The 25881-nt window shown below is 39.4% G+C and overlaps 1 protein-coding gene across 10 annotated transcripts in view; it reads left to right on the forward strand.

Moving 5' to 3' along the window:
- The first annotated feature begins 3518 nt into the window (after positions 1-3518).
- The window catches only part of Sox5 (SRY-box transcription factor 5), a 955314-nt gene continuing 932951 nt past the window's right edge, over positions 3519-25881 (forward strand). For 5 of the 10 annotated variants that reach the window (XM_078015079.1, XM_078015086.1, XM_078015076.1 and 2 more), the window contains exon 1: positions 4274-4715. The gene's annotated coding sequence lies outside the window, so the exon portion shown is untranslated. Of the gene's footprint in view, positions 3613-4090; positions 4169-4273; positions 4716-25881 lie in introns of those variants that run through there. The other 5 variants (XM_078015080.1, XM_078015078.1, XM_078015085.1 and 2 more) reach the window with 3 other exon arrangements.

Raw genomic sequence — 25881 nt, forward strand, 5'->3', positions numbered from 1 at the left:
GTGACACAGCATGAGTCCTTGCCAGATGCAGAGACTGATCTTCAGCTTTCCAGATCCTAAACTGTGAGCTAAATAAAGCTCTTCATAAATTACTCAATCTCCGGTATTCTGTTGTAGCAACAGAAAACTGAAAGAGCCCATATTCCTCTTTTTTTTTCTTTAGATTCCCAAGTACCTTTCCTCTGCTATTTAAAACACATATAGCCCAAAAAAAAAAAATCCAAAATGAAACTCATGCTAATAGGCCATAATCAAGTATTGTATGCTCCTAATATTTCCTAGCATTCTTCTGATATTTGCAAATAGGTTGGAGGGATTAGGATGGCCTCAAAATGTTTAGAGAATCTTGAATACCTTGGGCAAATGAAAGACCCACTTACATCAGTATTTCCAGTTGCCAGAGCTATAGTTTCTAGTTCTATATATCTGTCTATGAATATATTTGGATATGTATGTATATATGTCTCTCTCTCTATATATATGTGTATTTATGTATGTATATATACATACATACACTATATGCAGAATAGTAATGTGGGGTTTAGGGTGTGTTTCTTGAGGTTATATTACTTGGGTTTGAATCCAGGCTCCATTACATGCTATAACTTTGTATAACTTTGGTCAAGGTATAGAACCTCTCTGTGCTTGTTTATCTGTAAAATGGTATGGTAAAATTATGTAACTCATGGGATGGTTGTATTAATACAAATAAATAACAATTCTGTACAATTATAGGAATTAAAAAACTTTATTTAGCAATGTTATATACATTACTATATACATTATATGGCTATATAAAATGACTGTGTATACTATAAATTTGCCTAGCCTACAACAATAAGAAAATTTTATGTGTATTGCCAAATACTTTTTATATTTAACATATAGCATATGTATTTGTATACTCCAGTTAGGGCACATTGGGAATTTCTTGGAAATTTCACAGTTATCTATTGACCAAGGTGAGTGAGAATAGCAACATAGCTCATGTCTGGAATGAACATAGTATAGCTTTGGTATTTTATACCCATATAATGACTTAATTTTTAAATATTTTCCCACTGAAAACTATCTCTGATAAAGTGTGCATGGTATCAAGGGGAAGTGGAAGAACCCCTATTCCCTAACTGCTTGAAGATGGACAAGTCTGGCTTTGCATTCTGGTGGTACCACTTCCAAATTGCAAGGTCTTGGGCAAGTCATTTAACATTTCTGAGCTTTCTTTTTTCTCATTTGCAGAACAAGTATTTAACATTTCTTGCAAATTTTTAGTGAGAAGGGGAGACAAAAATGCATTTAAAACGTACTTGGCCAAGAGCCTGTTACATAGTAAATGCTTGATAAATGGAAACACCAAACACTGATGTTTAATATGTCAGTCTTACTTCAAAAGTGTTTTTTCCCCCCAAAACAAACAAACATCCCACTGGAAGTTTTTGATCAACTATGTTGTTGCTGTATAATGATCATGACTTAGTCTTAAGGGCATGTGGTTTCAATAACCATAAATGGTTGGAAGTTTGCTGCCTGTAGGAGCAAAAGGAGGGAAGAAGTTGGTATAATTCAAGTTTCACTAGGATCTCACTAGGCAGCTTGAATCTTCACCCCTTCACTCCCAGTGCCCAGCCCTGCTTCTCCTGCCAATATCACTGAAGATTCAGGAGTTGAATCGCTGGTGAGTAACCCTGCTCTCTCTGCTTGGTGGGGTTAGTCCAGGAAGGCACACTCATAACGTAGCACCAGAGCCACGGGAAAGAGGACTCACTTAGTCCCCTCCCCTGTTTTCCCCCAAATAGTATAAGTCTTCACAAGATTAAAACCCAGCAAAATTCACTGTAAATGACAATCCCTCTTCAAGTGTATTTTCATAAAAATAATAGTGAGTAACTGTTTTGTAGTTGGGCCGATTTGCCTTGTGTACATTTATTATAGGAACTGGGCCTGCCATAGTAGTAGCTAATTTTGAAAAGCAACTGCATAGTATTATGAGAATAAACCATATGCCCCAAACTCTTCAAAATAAAAGAAACACTTAAATTCAAGGTAGAGTGCAACTATCAATGGATTTTTATGCCATATATACAAGTGGCTCCAGCTTGATGTTTGAAAGAGGAAGTATAATGAAAAGTATAGGAAGAGTGTATCAAGCACATGCACAGATTTTTTTTTTTTTAATAGGTGAGGCCACACTGACCCAGCAGTTTAATACTATCATCCCTGGTCTCTCTAGTTAAGTACTTGAGAAAATATAGTAAAATTGTTTAAGGATACACATTTAGCTTGCCATATCCAGAGCGATAGCCAAGCAGCAAATGATTACACTGCTTATAAATTCTAGGCAGATGATAATTTAGAGTCCGCATGAAAGCCCTGAGCTTATTTGATTGTTCTCTTAATTATGGGGCTTTATACTATCAAATATTTGTGGAAGAGGAAGCTTTTCTTTGTGGGAGGGGATAATAACTGTGCTTACACTTTGAAATTTTTGCCTTGAGTTATTAAGATTTGCATTTCTCACTTTTGTTCCAGGGAAAGGTGTTTAGCCATTTTTAGAAATAGGTACCGAATAATCAATCGTCAAACACCCCAGAAAGTTTCCACCACAGACAAGTGCAAAAATCTCAGGTATTAGCAAATCACTTCCAGAAACAAATCTACAAAAGGTGGAAAGGGAGAGAAAGGATGCATCACTTTCCTAGGTGAATATTGTATTGATATGTGTTGCATGCATTAAGAAACTGTATTTGCTTGCTAACTGCCTTGTTGACATCAGCCAGAAAAAGTGGGAGAGAGATCGCGCATTGACTGGCAAGCCTTGCGCCTCGCTCCCAAGCTCCTTCAGTGCTCTGCTCTTCCAGGCGCGTGAAGAATAAACAGAGTAGGGTCATTGATCTCCTGGTAGTGTTGTTGCACTCTGGGAAATACTGGGGGTGCCCAGGGACACAGCGCAGTCAGTGGATGCGCTTCTGAAGAAAATGACAGAGATGCGGAAAAGGGAACATGCAAATAGGCTTACAGCAAAAGGAGAGGAGGGAATCAAGGAGAAAAACGTGTTGCTCGAATTGGTTCTCTCAGTCCCTTTCTCCACCACCCTCTTAAATCCGCAGCATCTCCCTAAAACCCCCTCCTTGCCTTTTCCTGGACACCAGCTCTAAAAGATCACTGTCAGTAACCCCGCCCCACCCCACTCTGGCTTGAGATTTAATAGGATTTTCCCCCTCTGGCAAACCGGCAGCTGTTTTAAGTCAATGAAAGTGAGATTAGAAGAGATAAGCGCCAGAGCAGCGCGGGAGCTGTCAGAGCCCACACTTAAGTCAGCCCCACAGCTTCTGCTTAGGGCATTACCTACGGAGTTTCTTCTGATGGTGATGTAACTCAGGGTCCCTCTCTCGGCTTCACGCGCCAACCAAGTGTCGCAGCAAAAGCGTCGAAGCCCAGTGCCCAGTCTTATTTCACCCTAAATATCCTTCCCTGGTTCTCGGGCATTGGGGTTTCTTTTCTTTTCCTTTTTCTGGCTTCACTCACACAAAATTCAAACCAGTTCAACCACCCGGGAGGCAGAGATGAGAGAGCCTCAAAACTTTTCTTCCCCTCCACCCGCGCCAGGAGTAGGTGGGTGCGCAGCGGCGGCGAAGGTGGCGGGGACTCGCCGCTCAGAGCCGGGCTCGGGTAGGCAGTGGTCGCTTTAAAAACCGAACCTCTGGCTGCTCCAGCCTTCGCGCTGGGCAGGCGGCGGCTCGCCTCCCGGAAGGTTCCGCGGACACCCGCAGACCCCCACGCGCGCCCTCTCTGCCAGCCTTACTGTTTGCAAACGGGGGTGGGGGCCCAGGAGGGGCCCAGGTAATGGTGGTAGGGCAGCGGGTGAGGTTCGGGCGCGGGGAAGAAGTTGACAAAGGGGACTTGACTCAACATGAATGCGTATTTATAGATGCGAGCTCCATCGAGATCTGGAGATATCCTACTCTCCTGGTCTCCTTCGTCTCCTGCCATTGCGTTTTATCGCTCCTTTAAGTGGAGGGCAGATTAAAAAAAAAAATTCCTGCACGGTGTGGGTAATCGCCGCGTTATTTACAATCTAGTTACTCTGCAGCAGACCGGGAAGAAAACTCTGGGGCTCCTTCCTTTCGGATGGATAGAGGGCGGCCGGGCGGCGAGCTGCTGGAAGGAGGTCAGGGTGGGCTTGTGCGAGCTCGGGGGCGACCTGGAGGGAGAGGGAGCCCCCGGCGCCGCCCCCGCGCTCGCCCCCGCCCCGCCGCACCCCCCGGGGCGGGCGCCGGGCCGCGGTGACCGCCGGCTGGTGCGCTGCCCTCGCCTCCCCCATTGTTCCTACTGTCTTTTTGCCTTTTGTTATTTGCACTCGCATTGTGTTGTTTGTCTCTGAAGCCGCCTCATGACCAGCAAAGGGATTTCACCTCGTCCTTGAGAGCAACACTGGGAGCGCGAGCGTGCGAGAGCCGAGGTGGGGGGGGGGGTGAGAGAGAGGGACACGCGCGCGCACACACACACACACACACACACACACACACACCAACACACGCGCACACACCGACACACACACACACACACACATACACACACACACACACACACACACACACAGAGTGAAAAAGGCGAGCCACCAAAACCCATCTCCAGTCTCCTCCCGGGGGCCCCCAGCCCGCCACTGTGCCACTTTGCATCCCACGCCAGAGGAGACATTAACGAGACCGGGTAAGGTGCGTGAATCGCAGCGTTTTAACTTTGTTGTTCGTCCCGATGTTGTTGTGGGCAGCTCTCCAAGGCGCAGAGCTCCCCTCTGCCGCTCGTCGTGCCCGCCACTCAGCACTCGTTCCCGGCTCCAGCTGGAGAGCCGGCGGAGGAGGGAGGGGGCCGCCACCGGAGTTTCCTCAAGTACAGAGGGAGGGGGACTGGGCTGGGGGTGAAGGAGAGGCGGGAGGCGGCTCGAGTCTTGAAGTGGCCCTGTCATCCTCGGGGGGTGGCTGTCCGGGGGACCCTGGAGTATGGGCTTGGACCCAGACCAGGAAACGGGGGGATAACTTTATCTTTTTTGTTGGGAAGCCTGCGTACTGTTGCCGGTATTGTTTTGTAAGTGGTGGTGGTGGAGGTTAGGGGATCTGAGGGCAAGGAGTGCAGGGAGAACCCGAAGCATCTCTGGGCATCTCAGCTAACGCCAACGGACAGACCCCAAAAGTTGGACAAAACCCTTTGCCCTTTCTAAAATATAAATGCGACCCCTAACCCACCCCACAACCTTAATAATGTCCCTTTTCATCTTTTTGTTTCGCTTTCTGCAATCCTTCTCCCTACCCTCTCTCCTCCCTCCCATCCGGAATTTCGGAAACTAGTCTCATCCTTCTGGATTCTAGGGATTTCAGAGACCGGAAGCTTTAATTCTGATTGCAACTACTTTTCCCCCTCCCTCACTCCGTGAACAAAGTATATACCACTCACGTGCTGTGTCACTTTAAACGCGTTTGGGAAACCTCGCTTGCACTTTGGGGCTACAGTAATAAGAAGCAAGGAAAAGAGGTTGTAAGAGTTGAAATCAGATTGGATTTGGAAATGTTTGCTTATTAAAGCAGCAGTTTGTTGAGCATCGATCTGCTGGCGTCAGATGCACACGAAACACTGTTTACATATTTTAATAGTAATTTTCTTTACACTTTGCAAAGTGAATATATTAATAAATAGATCGACCCTGGTAAATATCCAGAAATCTTGGTCTGTGACTCCATTCAGAATGCGAAGGATGTGTACCTATTTCAGTCTCTTCCCTTCTCTGCTGAAGCAGGTCAGAAGGAGGAATTCTGTGAATTAGCAGAGCCACACTGGGTGCCAGCCAGCCCAGGTACTCTGGGTGGCAGTCAACTGTACTTCTTCAGAAACTTGAGAGATTTGTTCTAACCCAGTTCAGATACTCACAATATCTAGATATCCAAAGGAGTTTGTCAAGAAAGGCACTAGTAAATTTCCCCAGGGAATGCCTTGGGCTCAGCACAGTTCTTCAGTCAAGGGCAAGACCAAGGGAAATCTGTGGGATTTTGGGTAATAAGTGTGGGAATCTGCAAAGAGACTAGACAGAGTGATTTGTTTGCTTGCTGTTCATAAATAATGACCCCTGATATCCTTAACACACACACACACACACACACAAACACACACATGCTGGAGGATAGGCAATGAACATTTCAATCAGAAAAAGCAGGAGAGTTTTTGATCAGTCAGTATTGCAGGAGAGAGGCTGCATGGCCAAGAGTGATTAGGTTAAGGCCCAGATGGTTTTAAAATATATGGAAATAGTTTTTAAGATTGACTTTTATAGCGTTTAAAAGGAGGACGATTTCAGAGTTTTTTCAGAACTGCTAAATTTTGATCTGTCTAATTTTAAAGGAATTCAGCAATATGTGAATCACTAGTGGTTCAGATAGGGAAGGAATCTGGTTTCAAATGCAGATACATGGACAAAGTTTCTAGGGGTGATTTTGCCTGATTCAAATATAGCTCTAAGGCCAAAGCCTTGATAAATTCAGCCATGATGATTTAAAATCAAATGTAGTTACACTGAAAGTTCTCTTAGGCATTGTACAAAGTTCTACTGCAAATTATGCCATAAACTGTTTATTCCTTAGAACTAGAAGAGATAACAATCATAGACATCACTTAAAACTGATGCAATACAGCCTTAAATTCTTAAACTGGTAGAGATTGCTTTTGTTTGCCTAAAAGGTAGATCTTTCATCACATGAGTTGTTTAAAAATATTTAATTGTGGGGGTGGGAAGGGATGTGCATAATTATTTAGTTATTTGTGTTAATTATATAGTAGCATACTGCTTGAAATCTCCCCCCAATTTCCAGTGGTCTTCTTTTCTAATGTTATACGTGAACAATCAACAGTTTTTGCTTGCTTTTAGGTTTTAAATTTTTACTTTTTGTAGCCTTTTTGAATAGATAGTATTGATCCAATCAGACAGACTTTAAAACATAAACTCTTAATATAGGAAAGAACTTTCAATTCTTAATACAGAAAGCCTGTATTAGTTTTGTTGTTAAACTCATATAGTTCTGTTGAATGACACGTTCAGGATTCAAAAGTGCCAAACTTGTTTGGTAAATAGCCAGGCATTTGAGGTCCAGTGGTTATTTCAAGTTAGCTTAGTTCAATACATGTTAACACATCCTGTTCAGACTGACACATGATTTTGTAAAAGAAAAAAACTATATAAAGATGCTATCTTTGGAGTGTACGGAGTAAATAGTAAATAACAAAAGAGTGAAGCTAGTACTCAGGTATGATGGCTTCTTACTTTGTTTTGGTTTTCGTTCTTGGGGATAAGACATGAGTAGTTAAGCCTAAATTTTCAAATTTTCCTTTTCTAGTCACAAGGAATGAATTTGACTGCTTGAAGACTGTTTTTTCTTATAAAGTGAATTAAAAAATATGATGTTTACAGGAATGTACTGTGTTCTAGAAAAAGCTCTCGTCTTTTACTGAGTGATAAGCAATCATGGCTTTGAAGGTATGTTCAGATTACATAGAAAGTAAAACTTGCAGGACAAAACCTGTCGTTTCTAGTTTCTTAAAATAATTGAGATTTAAAGACAGTGAGAGTTCTAATGTTGATGACTGTCATGTTTCCTGCAGTATAATTGTTGAATAAGATTGATTGGCATAACCCAGATGATTCACCCAATACTCCATCAACTCTAGTGGTAGAAAATGTTATAATTAGAGTTTGAGAGTAACCTGGAAACTTCTTTGTCCAGCTCTGAAGTCAAATGCATTTCCTCACATACTTGTGACAAATTTTTAGTCTGAAAAATGTAGATTTATTTTAAAGGCAAAGAAAGTGCTTGGCTGTTTCAAATAAAGTATATCCTGAACTTAGATTTGTAGATAGTTAATAAAATAAAGGTCCAATTTTGTTCCAAACATTGCTCTAAAACACCCATTTGTAAATTGTCTACATTTGGATTTCATATGTTAATGATTTGGGATCTGAAACTTATTTCAGAAAGGCATTTTGGTTTATCTTTAAAAACACCACACAAAACTGTCTAAACAACTCTGTAAATAAACTGTTCCAAATGCCTCAATTTGATGAATGAATTAAAGAATTATGGTTCTTAATCCAATTAAATCAGTCCTGCAATTCCATTTTTCCTTTGGGGGACCTGGGGGATTGGAATAGTAAAAGCTTCTCAAATGTGAGTGGGGTCTTTGTTATTTACTTTCCATGTATGATGTACCATAAATGACCACTCAAGCCTTACACTTATGAGAAGGATTTTAGATGTGGAGAAGTATGTAATTTGATGATCTTCAGTTAACCAAGAGTTTACTTGCATGAAAAGTTGCTGTTAGTGGCAGCTTAAGTGAAGTTCTTAAAAATGCAAAACAAGGCCCTAACCTTTTGCTTGAAAATAATGAATATTGTAATTAAAGTGGAAAAATAGAGCATCTAAGCATTTGTAGTAGGGCAGAAACTGAGACACTTTTATTGACTTTCAGCTGGGCCATATTGGGATGTTTTTGTAGGACTACTTCATAAACTTTACCAAATCCAATCTCCTTATCTTGAAAATTGAGTCAAAGTCAAATGTAGACTATGAATTTGGGGACTGTGTTTGGGGCTGTGTTCTCAAACCTTTACCTTTTCAGCTGCCTAATGAGGACCCTACACTTCGGGATGGGCCCTTGACAACAGGCTATTTTGCTTTCATGGACCCTTCTGAATTCCTGCCCCATTTGCCCAGTTTAAACTCTGTCTCATAAACTAATTAATTTAAAGGTGTAAATAGTTCATTATGGTTTAATTCTCTAACTAGATGATATTATCATTTTTGCAGTTTATTATGATCATCCAAATCCTTGGAGAAAGAGTTGTAGAGATTACAAGTATCAAGGAAAGCTGCCAGGAGGGAAATACTTATAAGCACAGGGATTTTTTTTTTTTCAGTACCACTCAAATCAGACCTTACAGGCAACTAATTATTCTATTTACAGTTAAAGATGACATTCAGAAGGTGCAGCATAATTGATGAAATTAGGGGGAAATAAATACATTTGAAAGATACATTAAATAACTATCCTTAAAAATTGAGCCATTAAAATGGTGTATCCTGGGGGGTAGTGATTGTGGTAATATCCACTTCTAACAAATATAGTTTTGTTCATTTCCTATTGCTTATAAGTTGAAAACCAAAGACTAGATTATATCTTTGATGCTGTTCAGCTACTTCATGGTTTCGTAGTGCCTTGAGTCCATAAGGGACAAATAGTGCAGCAACCACAGGGATGGGAAGTTTCTACTTTGACATCTAATACCTGAAATCACTTAGTTCTTTTTGTAGCACAGTTAAAGTTTAGGAGGTAAGGGAATTCATGAAGGAACCAGGAAGCAGAGGGTATCCAGGTAACTTTTTTTTTTTTTTTGCTACTGGGTATTTAACTTAGCTTTACCATTGAATCATATCCCCAGCCTGTTTTTATTATTATTTTGAGAGAAAGTCTCACTTAATTGTTTAGGGTCTTGCTAAGTGGCTGAAGCTGGCCTGGAACTTGCAATCCTCCTGTCTCAGCTTCTTGAGCTGCTGACATTATAGGTGTGCACCACCATGCCTGGCCCCATTAACTTTTGAAGCTTTTCTGTTTAGGTCTACTTGTATTTCATGTAAGACTTTATTTGGAGTTCTGAACTTGCAGGGCTCTGCCTGCCTTAACTTCAAAAGCGGAAATTATAATGTTCTTTCTTATAGGGGTATTGTGTAGATATTACTAGATACTATGTGTGAAATTCCTAACAGTGTTTATTATGAACTAGGTGCTCAATAAATGTCAGCTATGCTCTTTTCTGCCAGACAAGTCTGGGATCTGGTAATAAATATATTTGAAACTTCATTTTATACTCACTTTAAACTTGAATCTTAAGATTAAAAAAATATCACTTTCTTGAGGCTGAGAGCAACACTTTAAAATAGTGATTCAGTTAACATCTATATATGATCTCTGACAATGTGGTTTTATTAAGCTGCGTATTTGGTGCAAGTGTGAATTCTATCTTTTATTCATATAAGTGCTACTTCAGTAATTAACATTTTTATCCTACATAATAGGTAAAGACAAAGATTTTAGGACCTAACTTTATAGATTTCTCTTCATGTTCTCTTTTTTGATTCCCTGCTAGCAGATATGAATGAGTAAAAGTTGATTGAGATTTAATCCATTGCTAGTTATTCACTTCTAGGTTATATAAAGTTATAGTACATGTGGATGCATAATAGGAAGTCTGTTTGGAAAAAAAAACTGATTTTGCAATGTTTTGCTTTATGGAGTCCACTGTTCCTTCAGTATGTTCACTTGTGTGACTTAGGTGCAATGAGAAGGGCCCCCTGAGCAAAGCCCTGGTTGAAGAGATCATGGACAGTCATAAGACGAAATTAGCCGTGGTTTTCTCTTCTCAGTGAAAATTTATCTACAAGTACAACTGATCAAAGACAAAGGAAAAGTTTCTTAAAAATAAATAAATAAATGACTTGGTTGTGGCATTATTTTGGACTTCTCAAAAAGATGTTGCCCAGAGGGATTAGATATGTAAGATAATTCGAGCAGGGCAATGCTAGGAGGACTTTTTTTTTTTTTTTTTTTTAATCATGATGCAGGTTTGACAAAGAGGCAGGGAGGAAAGGAGCACTGAGGAGGAAGAAGATTCACTAGTGTCGTCCAGGACAGATTTGGCTAGGCAAGTGGGAGTTGGCCACTGGAGGATTCCTGCCTTGAAGGAATGGCCTGTATCAGCAGCCTCCACCATGATGTCACTGGCTGGAGGAGCCTCAGAAGCATGGCCTCTGTGCAGAAGTGGTACTGGAGCCACAGGGCAGCAGCTGAATCAGTTATACTCTCAAAACACAAGATCTGAGTGGTCTGATTGTGGTTTGGCAGTAAAGCCCAGGGGTTAGCAATACTTGCTCTGGTCAGGTGGATCAGCCACAACAAACAAACAAACAAACAACCCCCCCAAACAAACTAACAAACAAAGGGGGAAAAAAGAGAAAAACTTGTCAGTTTCTTTGAATTTTGTGATGCTTTGTTTCCCTGTGCTGTAATATCACCTCACTAGCCAGGATTCAGTGAGGTTATAGGAGATCATATGTAAGTCCGTAGGACTGTGCGTGGCACAGAGGAAATGTTCGGTATACATCACTCTCCTTCTGATGTACTCACAAAATGCAGCCGAGAGTCATAGCTCAATTATATCAAGTGATCATAAATGTATTTAGATAATGAATATTTCTGGCAATTAGAAAGCATTGTTTTTTTTTTTTTTTTTTTGCAAGCAAACACCCTTAATGCTTACCTTTTAAAAATAGCTCCGTTCATTTCTCATGCTTCGGTCCTTTTTAGCAGGGTATAAACTGTACCAGATAGACCAACTGATCTCAACCATCTTCAGGTAATTCTCCCCTAAAGCATGAGGCAGACAGAACTCTCTTCGTTTCCTTACCTCTGTAGGCTTTCTATTCAGTTGAGCAGCAACGTGCTGTAAGTCTGCATTTTATCTTGAGCCTCAAACACCTTGCGAGTCTTTGCTCCCCTGCGTGACTGTTCCTAAACCAACTTGCTGCACCACAAAGCACTGAACTCAAGTGGCCCTCAGCGCCAGCTCCTGCTGTGATGAGTCACAGAGCCACCAGCACTTTGTTGCGTTAGATTTGATCACTGCCATGAGCAGTCCTTCGATTGTCAGCTAAGAGCCCCTTCAGGGAGTTGTCCCTTAATAGAAAGTCTCTTTTCTTCCCTCCTGTTGTAACTTTAAATTAAAAGAAACTGTAGAGGAGCTGGTGGCAATGCAGCAGTTCATTCTTCTACCCACTGGGAGAACAACATCTGAGAAGAGACGTTATTGGACTGAGAATTGAGTTGTTGCTGTTTTGGGGGCCAGGGTCGGGGGGAGGTTATGGTAGAGGATGAAGACCGTGTCATTTAGACCCAGAGTGATCACTAGTAAAGTATCTGAGAGCAATGTTTTTGTGTATACCAGGGAACATTTTTTGGATATGAGACACCCACTTGGCCTGTGAATTTTTGTGGGATTCATAAGACCACTGATTTTGGCCCCATATTTTTTAGGTGGCTCAGTGTGTACTGTGGGAAACTGGCACTGAGACAACTTCAAAATCCAAGTAGGATGGGAGGCAGGAAAAGAGAGCTAATTTTTGACACATTCCTCAGACAAGGGACCCCTCTGGGGAATCTGTGCCCAGGATAAGGACTGCTTATTGTGAAGCTTTTGGCATAATTTTTCCCAAATAGTGAGCACTGGTTACTTCAGTGCCTCTGATTAAAAAAGCAAATGGACTTACTTATATATGAGAGAGGAAAAGAAAAACGATGTTAGTACTCTTGCTGACTTGTCTCCTAGATGGTATTTCTCACTAAGTTCTCGATTTAATTCTCCTCTGTGTCGAGTTTTATGCCCTTTACAGTTGCTGGTCCTTTCCATTCTGGTTAAAGGAACTGCAGCAAATCTGTTGCCTGATGAGATTTACTGGGGCAATTCATGGCTGCCGAAAGCTGAAGTTGTTTGATGTGTAATATCAGGAGCAGAGTGAGGTTTGCATGTAAGTTCTTGTGATGCTTGGTTTTCCTCTGCAGTATTGGCACCCTTTCATATGTATCTGGCAGAATCACTCCCATTAATTTATTCTTACATTGGGAACTGTTTCTGAACAAGGGAATACTATTTCTTAAAAAATTTTTCCTGAATTTTCTTATTTATCTCTCAGCCTCATCTCCAGCCTCATCAGCCTTTCCCACTAACAGAATTATTAGTGTCTTTCCTACATTCAATCAGGAAATACAGCGATAATTCTATGACTAAACGAACGTGTATCTCTATCAGTATGTGAATAATCTAAATGAGCCCACTCTACATTTAGGGAATTCCTCAAGTCACACCAGTGCTCTTTCCTTTCTGCCCCCTGTACCCCACTGCTTGTGGGCCTTTTCTCAGCCTTTCTCTTGCCACATATCATTCTGCATTTTGTTAATCTCACTGGACGAAGTGAAAGATGTCCTAAGTCCATTGCTGCCTGGTTTGGCAGGGGTAACCTTGTTAAAGGTTAAGGAGACCTAAAAGGTGTCCTGGTAGATGGTAAGCTCCCTAAGGGCATTGAGTTGTGTCCCTAGTATAATTGCAACACCTCAAACTGAGCAGTCATAGGATACATGGTTTCTGAGTGAACATAAGCTTGCAAACTGAGGTTCATGTTAACTCAAGGAATCCTTACATGATGGAGAAGTAGAAAAACAAACAGCTATTGACCACTTACCATATTTCAGGCTCCATGCTAGGTGCTTTACATGGATAATCTCATTTAACCTTCTCAGCCTCCCTATTAGATGAGTATTAGCCCCATTTCGCAGAAGAATGAACAGACTCCAAAGGGTCAAGTGACTTGCCATCTTTCCTCAGCTCTAGTGAGCAGGAGAGTCATTGCCTGAATTCCAGTCTGTTGGATTCCGCCACTTTCACTCCTTTCCATCATTTCAAGATGTTGATGTGGAATTTCTCTGTAAAAGTGGAAGCAGCTAGTAATCACTTCCTGGCTATAATACATGACAGGAGGAACAGAGGGGAAAGCTATGACTGAGCTGTAAAATGGCTTCTAACTGTTGGTTATTATTTCCTAGTACCCACTCCATATATTAACCCACAAACATTTATTGAACACACAAATGCATGCTGCTTATATCTTACTTAATGGGACCTCTTTTATGTCTTTAAGCAGAAATGATGAATACATGAAAATAGGCATCCGAGGATAGGGTTGGAATGTATTTCTCAAAGATAGACACCTAGTTGAAAGCCACCTGAGATATTTGTTAAAAATAGACCCTTCTGGTCCCTACCCCAGTCACATAGAACCTGAATTCTGTGTGATAATAACACTGTAACTCTGAATTTTTACAAAGTTACTGGTGGTGATTCTTTGCATATAAAAAATTGAGAAGCACTGATAAAATTTTTATTGATTTAATTTGATAGCAAGTATACATATATATGTGTATATATATACACATATATTATATATTTTATATATGTCATATATAATATATGTTTTATATATAACATATATACACATATATAATATATATATTATGGAAGTTCAGTAAGAGTGGCAGGGGCGAGATAGAGCATATCTGGTTGTAAGGAGACTATTTTGCTGGTGATGTAGTCTTAGAGTTTTGAACTAATTTAAAGAACCATTAGTAATTTTGAGTAATTATAAATACCATTAGTATTTGTAATTTCGACAACATATAGCATACTTAAAGTTAAAAGTAAAAAGTCTTGTTACAAAAAAACCATAATATGAGGCCCAGGAAAGATGGCAGTTTTACGTATTCTAGCCTTGCAAAGAACTTTTTAACAGGCCAAATCAAAGGTGGTGAAGTATAATGAAGACTACAGACAGATCTCTTTATCCAGCTGCATATGCCTGAAACCATAGAAAGCACTGAATCCTACACATACAGTACCATGATTTTTCTGATACATACTTACCCATGATAAAATTTATAAATGAGGTATAGGAAGATATTAACAATAATAGCTGATAATTACATAGGACAATTATAAGATATTGAATGTGAATGGGATCTCTCTCAAAACATCTTATTGTATGTATATGACCTTCTTTTGATGAGATGAAGTGAAGTGAATGATATAGGTATTGTGACACAGAATTTCCATACCATGTGAGGTTACTTGAATACAAGTACCGTGACACCATGATAGTATAACCGAGATGGCTACTAAGTGACTACTAATGGATGGGTAGCATATATGATGTGAATACATTGGACAGAGGGATGGTGCCTATCCCAGGCAGGGTGGAGTGAGATGATACAAATTTTTGTCATGAATTTTAATTCTAAAATTTCTGGAATTTTCCATTTCATGTTTTTGGACGTTGGTGGACCATAGGTAGCTGAAAGTGTGGATAAGGGGGAAACCACAGTGAATAGAGAAGTAAGGAAAGAGTATGCTGAAAAGAAGTCTGAGTGAGATAAGATAAGGGCAGGATTTTAACTACACTTATATGATGCTTGCAAAAAAGCGCCTTTTTGCAAACAAAAACCCTAAACCATTGTTTAGGATCATACAAAGGATCAAACCTTTGCATGGAATCAGAACATAAGAAACTGTGTTTGTTATCTTGGGAGCAGCAATTACTATATGAGAATAGGGACCTTGTCTATTTTGTTCTCTATATGATCATAGCATACAACAAATATTTACTGAACAAATTACAGGCTTTCACATGAACTAGAAAAAGACGCTTTTCCATTATACAAAAATATCTTGCAAAAAGAGAGGAAAAAAATCTTTACAAATTTGAACCAATAGATAGGTGATCATAAAAATGACAATTCTTCATAAAACGACATACTTTTTGACCTTTTGTTTAGCATTCAGTGAAATGTCTGATGGTTTGCCTATCATCAAGTATTGCCTTGTGGCTAATTCCACTTTCTATAATGTTGTGAAGATCCACCATTGTGCCTAGCATAGTGCCTGACTGATTTTAGCTACTTAATAAGTATTTGATAAATAATTCAATCCATGAATGAGTATTGGCTTGGGGGAAAGGGAAGGTGATAAATCCAAAGCATCCTGAGACTGCAGTTGCCCTTATTCACTTAGAATTCCCAGAGTGACAGGCGTTTCAGCCATCTTTAGGCAGGTGACTTTCCCATATAGCTCAAGATCTGGTTTGGGGATTGTAAAGGAAGGATGTTTGCTAAGGTAATGACTGCAAAAGTAGGCTCAGCATTGTTAGAAGAGGGAACCGTTCATTTGATCTGAAAGATGTATGGAGGGGGAGAAAAGGTAAAAAGTAATTCTAAACCTACCAGGAGTTTCAGTAGAAAAATGGCCCTAATTCAAGCAGCGTAATGTTAACATCAGTGCACGTCTCATGGCTCAAACCCCTCACACTGCTTTGGAAATAAAAGGAGATTGTGTAAAGAATTAGCAATACAAGGCATTTTTTAAGTGCTTTATTACAGAGGCCTGTGATACTCTGTGAAATCTATGCAGCCTCTTTCTTCCTGCTGTGCTTAATTTCAGAATCTGATGCTATTACCTATCCTTGGAGAAAAAAAAAATCACTCTGTTAACTCTTAAAAACCAAGTTTAACATTTCACTTGTTTTCATCATAATCTTTCTGACATTTCTTGGGATGAGAAAAGTGGTGTATTTAGCCATGGAGAGTTTGCCTTCGAAATTAGTTATTTAGGATTGCTTCTAGGAGGGGTGGCATCGGAGTAAGAGAGCAAGTTGGTCATAAATGTCAAAGGTGAAAGTTCAGAAATGGCTCAAGCAGTTTAAAGAATAAAGACTGTGAAAGAGTTAGCACAGACTGTGTTTGGCATGAATCCAGAGCAGAAGCCAGAAAGGTAAGTGGGTTATAAAGAAAATCACGAAGAAGCCAAGAGAGGAGTGAACTCTTAACTATTAGGTGGCTATCTTCTTATGATATGAACACCTGCCTATCCAAAATAATTTTTTTTCCTGCCTTGACATTTTTTTCCTACCTGTACCCCCTTTCCTGTCTCACTAGGCTTTTGTGCGTTGTTGTATGGTAAATATATTTATTTCATTTTATTTTATAAAATATTTTTTAGTTGCAGATAGACACAATGCCTTTGTTTTATTTTAGTTTTTTTTTTTTTTTTGATGTGGTGCTGAGGATGGAGCCTATTGCCTCACATGTGCTAGGCAAGCAACTACCACTGAGCCACCACCCCAGCCCAGTAAATATATTTAGATCCTGTTAAGGCATCCCTCAAAACAATGCCTTTCTTCTATACCCACTTTCATAACCCAGAATCAGGTTCAGTAAACTAGTGTTTCCCCTACAATCTTCTCTATTTACCACTGTCAGGCTAGTCTTCCTGACATGCTATTTAGGTCATGTTACACCTTTCTCAGAAATTCAAAGTGCCTGAGTACTACATGTGGGTGGAACCTAGATGCTAATGTCTGACTTCTAAAGTTCTCTACAATCTGTCTCTGTCCCATCTTTCTTTTCAGGCTCATGTTTAAAATCTTTTTCCTTCAAGAACAATTTGCCTGTGATCCGGTTCAAGCTGAACAGTTTCCCAGATGACTCCCCAACTGTCTGCCACTTGTCAACCCTCTAAGGCTCTTCTCAGCATGGCAGAGGCTGTGGCCACTGCAGAAAAAGCTACTGCTGATACTGGAGCCCTGCCCAACTCAGGGACTTCTTCCAGAGTTGCATTTGTCCATCTGCTTCAGACCTCTCCCTCCGTCGCCTTTCCTTGGTTCCCAATCCACTGGGCCCTGTGTTTTGGCTTTCTCTAATTGTTTTGTCCCTTCGTTCATTGGGTAATCAACAAATATTTATTGAGCACCTGCTATGAGCCAGACACCATGCTAATTGCTAGATTCAGTAGGGAGTGGCACCTTGTACACAAGGATTTAAAGTCTGTTAGGGACGAAAAACATTAATCCGATAATTACTAGCATCTGCGGTTACAGATTGTATATCTGTACTTCACAGAAGCATACAGAACATATAGAAAAGGTATCTGATTTATCTGGGGAGAGGAACAGTCAGAAGGGGCTTCCATGAGGAGATCACATATGAAAGATAGTTAATGAGGTAAAGAGGGGAGGAGGAAAAAAAAATAACACCTTTTGAGGCAGAGGGTATAACATGTGCCAAGGTTCCTAAGAGTAAGGGAAAAGGGTGTGATCTTGGAATTATAAGGGCAGAGTGACTTAAGAAGTGTGACAGGGAAATGGATGGAGAAGAGGCCATAAGAGGTAGGCTGGGAATAGACCATTAAGCCTTCTGGGCCATGTTAGAGAGTTGACTTCTCAAGGGTGACAGGAAGTCCCATCAAGGGACTAATATCTCCCACCCCCTCATCACTAAGCTAACCCAGTACTCAGTTCAGTGATTCAGTGATCACCTAGTGTTTCTGCGTTTCACAGCTTTGGAAGAGAGCTGCCTAGGCCCACTCTTCTCCCTGTGGGGAGATTTGACACCAACCACATAACGCCTTTAGTCAGCATTCGCGTACTGGCCCTCACATTTTTTTTAATGTCTTCCTTTTGAATATATCTTTCCCTTATATAGAGATCCTGAAATCCTGTGCATCCTTAATTTCCAAATGAAGTTTTCCTCTTTCACAGCAGTTTCACGGAATATACCAGCTTAAGATCACTCCTTCTGATCTTCTGACACTTACATCTATAACTACCTTTGTGGGTTTTGCCATATATTGTACCATGTTGTACTGACACTGGGAATATATCTAGCCTCCTGAGAGAGAGCATGAGTTTGTGCCTAGGTCAGTAATCTACTCCTATTTGGGATCATCATTCACCTTTTTTTAGCCAGATAGTTTATTTCAGTGCTCTCAGTCTAGGATTGGTCATTTGCAGAATATGGATAATTGTATTTACTTCATAAAGCAGTTGTGAGGAATTAATGATAGAATGAATGCAGAGTACTTAAATATAATCTCTGGCACAGAGTTAGTTCTACCACCTGATGACATTTGTTGGTTATAAATGTTACTTCTTTGAAATCAGAACCCTGTATCTTATTACTACTTTTGACTACTTAGAGCTCTGTGAATACTTATTAAATTTGAACTTACATTTAAGTATCATTTCTGCCAGGGGATACAAATACAAATAAATCTTGTTTTCTTTTTTTTTTTTTTTTGTCCATAAGAACCTCAAATTGGTAGGGGAGTTAGTTATAGAAACTGGTGGTGGTTTTTCAGTATGACATGGAGAGTGATGGAGAGCTATAACCCCAGAGAGAATATTTTGAGATCACAGAAGAGAGTTGGGGAAGGTTTCCTAAGTAGATTAATGCATGAGCTGAATATTCCTCTGGTTGATTAATTACATAATAAATACAATGTAGACATAGTATCAACTTGAGGTTCTATAATAAGATAGCAATATTGTTCTACTAGCAACCACACACATTCCATCTTTCTTTTAATTCTGTGTTTCTCAGTAAAATGTTTTCTACTTGTTTTCCTTTATTCTAAAACAGTACTAAATAAGATTGACTTCTTACTTCTTCTCTCTCTTTCCCTATTCCTTACCTCTCCTCCTCCAAACCACACGTCTTTTCCTCTGTTGTCCTGGTATAACTTCATCCTGTTGTTGTTGGGTCAGTTTAGTTACACGTTGACTCTATGTAAATGTTATTGTTGAGAATATTGTATGTTGATTACTTTTCTATGCAACTTCTTTGGTCTCCTGGGGTGAATAATGGTCTATAATCAGACCTACACTTTTTACTGGGAGTATTCAGTATCTCCGAACTCCTGTGCCCTGACTTAATGGGTAATTGTCCTATCCAGGGCTGACCTTGGGAGCAGCTGGTCCTAGTGGATGAATCATTTTTTTACTGATATAGTTTAGAATTTTTGGAGCCAAGCAATGATTTTAGAAAACCAACCAACTAACCAAAAAACAAAACAAAAACAAAAACAAAACACCTCACCAACTTTCAGTTATATTGTTTGTCTTGACTTTAATGCAGATAGTGTGCCTCCTATGAACTGACTTGAGCGTATTGCTGTTTCTCTTGGTGAGGCAGCAGGTGGTGTCCTGAGATGGCAGGAGGGTATTCCAAGCAGGCAGAACAACAGGAGTAAAGAGATATGGAGGTGAGGAAGAGCAAGGGGGCGTTTGTGAGATGACAGTGTGGTACTGGTGGAGCACATGAGGGGCTTAGCTGAGATGAGGCTGAGATGATTGGCTGTGGTCAGATCAAGGTGGTCTTTTTATCACAGATGTGTGTGCACTAGCTTCTGCCTTGTAGGCCATGGGGACCATTAACTGATAAGCAATATGGCCTGTTTTGATTGTGAATGAGCCAATGACAGAGGAGCCAAAAAAAAAAAAAAAAAAGGAAAACAAGTCAGCAGTTAAAATACTGTCTTGCATATTTGGTGACACTTTAGTGGTGCTGCATTTGTAAAATTGTTCGAGCACACAGTCCCCCAGAATGCATATGTCTACACATACATTCATCATTTATGTGAATGTGTTGCTACTTTAATTACTATTCAGGTCATGATAAATACTTAGAAGGAGGTTCAGTTTAAATGATGGCAAATGTAATGTTGTATTATGTCAGAGTTCCTGGAAGACCAAGTCTGGTCTAGAGATCTGCATGCAGTGAGCTTTGGGCCAGGGCTCTCAGAGACACCATCTAGAAGGAGAAATGGAATGTGAGATAGCTCAGGCTTCAGCTGGCCTGTGGGGAGCTCTGAAACTGGTGGGGTTTTCAGAGACCTTCTGAGTGAGGCCAGGTATCCAAGTCTTTGTTATTTCATGTGGTATTGGCTGTGGGTCCCTGGGGAAGGACTAGAACTTTGAGCAAGGACTTCTCCCAAAGGGATTGAGCTGTAAACCTTTGGCAGACAGTATTCCTGGTAGCTGGGAGAATATGTGGGCAGTGTTCCTCTGCTTCTACTGCAAACAAACATCCTTTCTGATGATTTCTTTCTTTAGAGTTAGCAGTTGTTTTTTTTTTTCCTTGAAATATGGCTGTCCAACAACTGGAAGTTGGTCTGAGATACAGTTCTGCCATATTCCTGGATTCACTTACATTTGCATTATCAGTATTGAAAAAATCTGTATTTTTTTTGTATATGGTGTGTGTGTGCAGGAAATATTTTAAAACCACTTGTCTGTTTCATAAGCCTTAATTTAGCTAGAAATTAGACAGTGTAATCCATAATCCACTTCCCCAGCCATATGAAAAAACTGTCATGTGTGACAAAATGGTAAAATGAAAAAGTGAGAAGGCCATTAACTCCTTCCTGTTGTGACAATGAGGGCCCCTGTGGTAATTAGATTTTAAAAAAGCAAAAAACAGGAAAAGCTTGTGGATCATCTTGAATTTCTTCTGGCTTTGGAGAAAATTTCCGTATGGAATGAAACTAAGGAAACATTTTAACTGGAGGTAGGTCCCCTGATTTAACCTAGATATAAGATGGCAGTGATAGTGTCTTTCTGTGTATTGAAGGGGAGAAAGATTTGTTGCACAATGAAGTGGATAAGAGAGACTCAGCCAGGAAGTAGAGTCCTGGGTTTTTTAGGACCTTTGGTAGGCATCTAAGCCTATACCCTCCTATTTCTTTTAATCATGTATATATACTATCAAGAAAAAATTACTAACAGCACACAAAAATGGAAATTAAAAGGGATTGAGATAAACAAGGAATTAAGAAGATCTATTAAACAAGAAATGTAAGCAGAGGTTTTAATATTTTATTGGGGAATGCCAGTGGATGTCTTCTCTGTTTTTAGCAACCACCTTGTGGACTACTGAGCTTGATTTCTAGAGCATACGCTGTGTGCTAAATGAGGGCAAAGTGCATTGAAGACAAATTGTGACAATTTAATGGATTTAATATATGCAACTATTTAAATAAGATAATATGTGCTCCAAGTATTAAAAAGTAAATTGGAGAAAATAAGGTTTTAGAATATAGTTATGATGCTTTAAAATATTTCAAAAACCAGAGGAAGCTTGTGTGTGTATGTATGCATGTGTTTTTGTCTGTTTCTGTGTGTACACTAGCCAGGGTCATAATGACTTAGCATTTCCTCCTGTTTACCAATTCCTCATAATTAACTAAAAGGTTGGGGCCACACTGACACCATTATTCCTCTGTTGATCTGACTCTAATTTATGACCCATATCCTGCTTTATATCCTAGAATGCTTTGAATGTTCTCTCATTGCTTACTTTTTCTCAGATTCATCAATTTATAAATCAGTTAAGTGCAGTAATTAAAAAGATATCTTTATTTGTGTCATCTCAGCAATAGAGAACCTGAAAAGACAAAATTTATATGTAAATATAAATTCCTCATATCTTTTAGGAATTTTAAATCTTTACAAGAATTTTTTTTTCTGGTAAAACTCAGCGTGGTTTATAAAGATTATCCCAGAGTCCTCTTGTATCTCAACTTCAGATAACTTAGCTTGCTTATTAACATCTTTATTTTGTTAATAAGAATTCATTTCAGTTATGTTCCCATTTTTATATTTAACGGTGCCTATTCAAAACGTATTGGTGCTTTGAATTTCTTGGAAGGAAGGAGATAAATACACTTCAGGTTGCATTATTATTACTTTCCATTATAGAAAAAAATTAAAAGGCATCTGGATTTGGAACCAGCATATAGAAGTCTTAATAAGGATATGGTAATTATGGTTGGGTCCCTAAGGATGTCTAATCACATAATCTTAAATATAGTTCATAAGTTAAAAGGCAGAAACCTTGTTATGCTAGAGAGTGCTATTTTAAACAAATAATAAAAGTTAAGATTCTTTATTATACTGCAAAAATGATCTTTCCATTATTGAGAAAGGAGTATGTCTCAAAAAATTATAGCTCAAAATCTTCAAACAATTACATCCATATTTGTTTCTAATCCCTTCATAACTATTTGCATATTGATCTTTTTTTTAGTTTTATATAGACAAAATACTCTTTATTTATTTTTATATAGTGCTGAAGATTGAACCTAGTGCCTCACTAATGATAGGCAAGCACTCAACTGAGCTATAACCACAGCCTGCATATTGATCTTAATAGCAATTTAAGATAAGCAGTATTATTGGTTTGACCATTTTAACCATAGTTCATTCATTCAGAAAACTTTACTGGGAGTCTGTTCTTTGACTCTGGGTTTGTATTATCATGAACTGAGTAGTGATGTTACAGTGATGAGCAAAGAGATTTCGTCCCTTCCCTTACAGAGCATCCAATCTAGTGAGAAAAATGAAGGTTAGTTAATCAGCTAATTATGCCAATGAATTGAATGGAAATACTTTCTCTTCTGCATTGTTATTGTGACTGATAGTTGGACTTTTAATTTAAAAAAATCACTAAAGCATAGAATCTTTCTTTCCTTCTTTGGTACTAAGGATTGAACCCAGGGTCTAGTACATGCTAGGCAAGTGCTCTGCTACTGAGCTACAGCCCAGACCTTTTTAAAATTGATTTTGAGATAGGTTCTTGCTAAGTTGCTGAGGCTGGCCTAGAGCTTTTGTTCCTCTGCTTTAGACTCCAAAGTCTCTGGCATTACAGGTGTATGCCACTGTGCCTGCCAAGCATAGCATTTTAAAGGAGAGTATCTACATTAAATGTTTTATGATTTTAAATGTTTATGAATGTATAAGTGTTTCATTATTTATCAGTGTTTATAAGTTTGCCAATTAATTGATGTGCAGTCAAGACTTTTCCGTATGACTCTCCTAAGATCCTTATTACTTTCTTGGATAAACCACACTCATAATACATGTTTGGTGGTTTTTATCTTTAATTTATTAAAAATTGCAGAGAGACTTAAAGGCATTTGACCAGTGTTTTAGTCAGCTTTTATTTTACCACTATGACCAAAAGACCCAACAAGAAAAATTTTAGAGAAGGAAAAGTTTATTTGAGGGTCATGGTTTCAGAGGTCTCAGTGCATAGATGGCCAACTCCCTTGCTCTGGGTCCAATGGGAGGCAGAACATCATGGTGGATGGGTTCAGAGGAGGAAATCAGGTCAGGACATGACAATCAGGAAGCACAGAGAGACTCTGTAGACCAGGGACAAAATATAAACCCCAAAGGCAAGTCCCTAGTGACCCACCTCCTCCACCATACCTTACCTGCCTACAGTTACCACTCAGTTATTCCATTCAAGTGGATTAATGCATTGATTTGGTGAAGACTTCTTAACCCAATCATTTCACCTCTGACTTTTCTTCCATTGTCTTACACATGAGATTTTGAGAGACATCTCATATTTAAACCATAACAACAAGCAATCTAAGGGCAAAATTGCTACTTTTTAAGAAAGCTTTATTCCAATTTTATGAAGTTATTTGACACTCTGTTTTGTGGTTTTTAAAAAACACTGCATTTTTTTTCCTTTCCAAAGCATTCAATTTAGTGTCCCTTGATTTTGCCCTGTAATCTCATTAGTTACGTAATATTTAATTAATTTACACAATTACAATACCAAATAGGAATGAGATGAACAGACTGGGGATCAAGCAGACAATTAAGTGGTGAGAATGGGAGTGTCTGGGTATGTTGGAGGAGCCTTGCCATCAGGGTGTCGTGGCCACCAGTTTCCCTTGGTGGGGGTAGGCTGGCTAAGCACATGGTGTTGTAGGATGGGTGGTGCTGAGTATTCTGGAATGTATCAAAGAGGAAGAGCACAGGGACCTCTTCAGAGACGCAGGGTTGCCACCTTCATTCTGGAAGTCCTGGAAGGCTTTCCTGAGGAAGAGACCTGGGGCTGTGGTATGAAGAGAAGTAAGGCCACCTAAGAGAAGAAGGTGTGAGTGAGTGGGAGTGGAGAGGAGCACATATACAACTCTGGAGCGGGTGAAAGTGTGGGATATTAAGGAACCAAGAGGAGTGGCTGGAGCAAAGAAAAGAAGGGGAAAGGTTGTGTAGGGGGCTGGGATTGTGGCTCAGCAGTAGAGCGCTCGCCTAGCACGGGCCAGACCTGGGTTCGACCTAGCGCTCGCCTAGCACGGGCCAGCACCACATTAAAAAAAAAAAAATTAAAGGCATTGTGTTGTGTCCATCTACACCTATAAAAAATAAATATTTTTTTAAAAAAAGATTGTGTAGGATGAGGTTGAATGAGGCAGGAGACTTCTCTTACACCCGGCCTTATGGGTCCTATTAAGATTTGGGGGCTTTATCATGCAAGCAATGGCAGGTAACTAAAGGATTCCAATTTGTGACTTAAAAAGATAATTCTGGCTTTGGAAAATAAAGTGAAGTCAGTTAGGTGGTGATTGCTATAGTCTATATAAGAAATGTCATTTTCCCCAAAACTATTCCATTTGGGGGGAACCTGACCGTGATAGATGATTGTGTCTTTGTACCACTTGAAAGAAAGCAGAATTTAAATTTGTCATTGTTTAAATCTTTTATTGTCCAGGAAGACCTGGCAACTATGTAGTATTTTTCTATACTGTACTTTTGCTTACCATTTTCTTCTGTTACATAGTTACATCCACCATTTCAGCATATTATTTCTCAAAACAATAGGGAAAACAGCCATTCTTTTGAGCTGGTACCCTGCTATTGACTTTTCTTGAAAAGACAACAAGTGTGTTTATTTTATCACTGCAAGTCTAAAAATTAACCATGAAACATTCTTCTTGACTTCTCAACTATGCGTAACAAAGAAATGTTTTATTGCAATTTCATCAATAATTCAAATGCAACTTAAAGGAAAGTAGGGCAGCATCAGGAAAAAGGCACACTTGTTCCATAATTGAGTCGATTAAATAGTATCGAGTCCTACTGTGATAGTCATATTGATGAAACAACTTTTGTAAGTATGAAGAGTCTAATAAGAAATAGGACCTTAAAATTATGAGGCGACATCATAGACATTAATTTTTTTCTATTGTAAAACACAAACAATGAAAGCAACCTTTTACTAGTGTGCAATAATAAAGGCACAGCTTTTGAGAGGTGCTCTCCTCAGGATTTTAGTAGTTTTCAAGGCTGTGCAGTAATAGCCCAAGCTATTTTGGAACTGTGCATACATTAGTGTTCTTGTGCAGCATGATACAATAATGTGTGAAAAAGTCTACGATCACACCTTGTTTAAATTTGCAGTTTTTGTGCATAATCCCACAGTGAGCTCTTGTCAGGTTTTGACTGAACATAAGAGAAAAAAGTTTACAGAAGCCTACAGATTGGAGTAGGATGTAAATATCCGATGATAAAAATAAGGTTTTTTTTTTTTACATTGCATATTACTTTTTTTAAAGAT

This window comes from Ictidomys tridecemlineatus, chromosome 6 (genome assembly GCF_052094955.1).
Source record: "Ictidomys tridecemlineatus isolate mIctTri1 chromosome 6, mIctTri1.hap1, whole genome shotgun sequence".
Classification (NCBI taxonomy): domain Eukaryota; kingdom Metazoa; phylum Chordata; class Mammalia; order Rodentia; family Sciuridae; genus Ictidomys; species Ictidomys tridecemlineatus.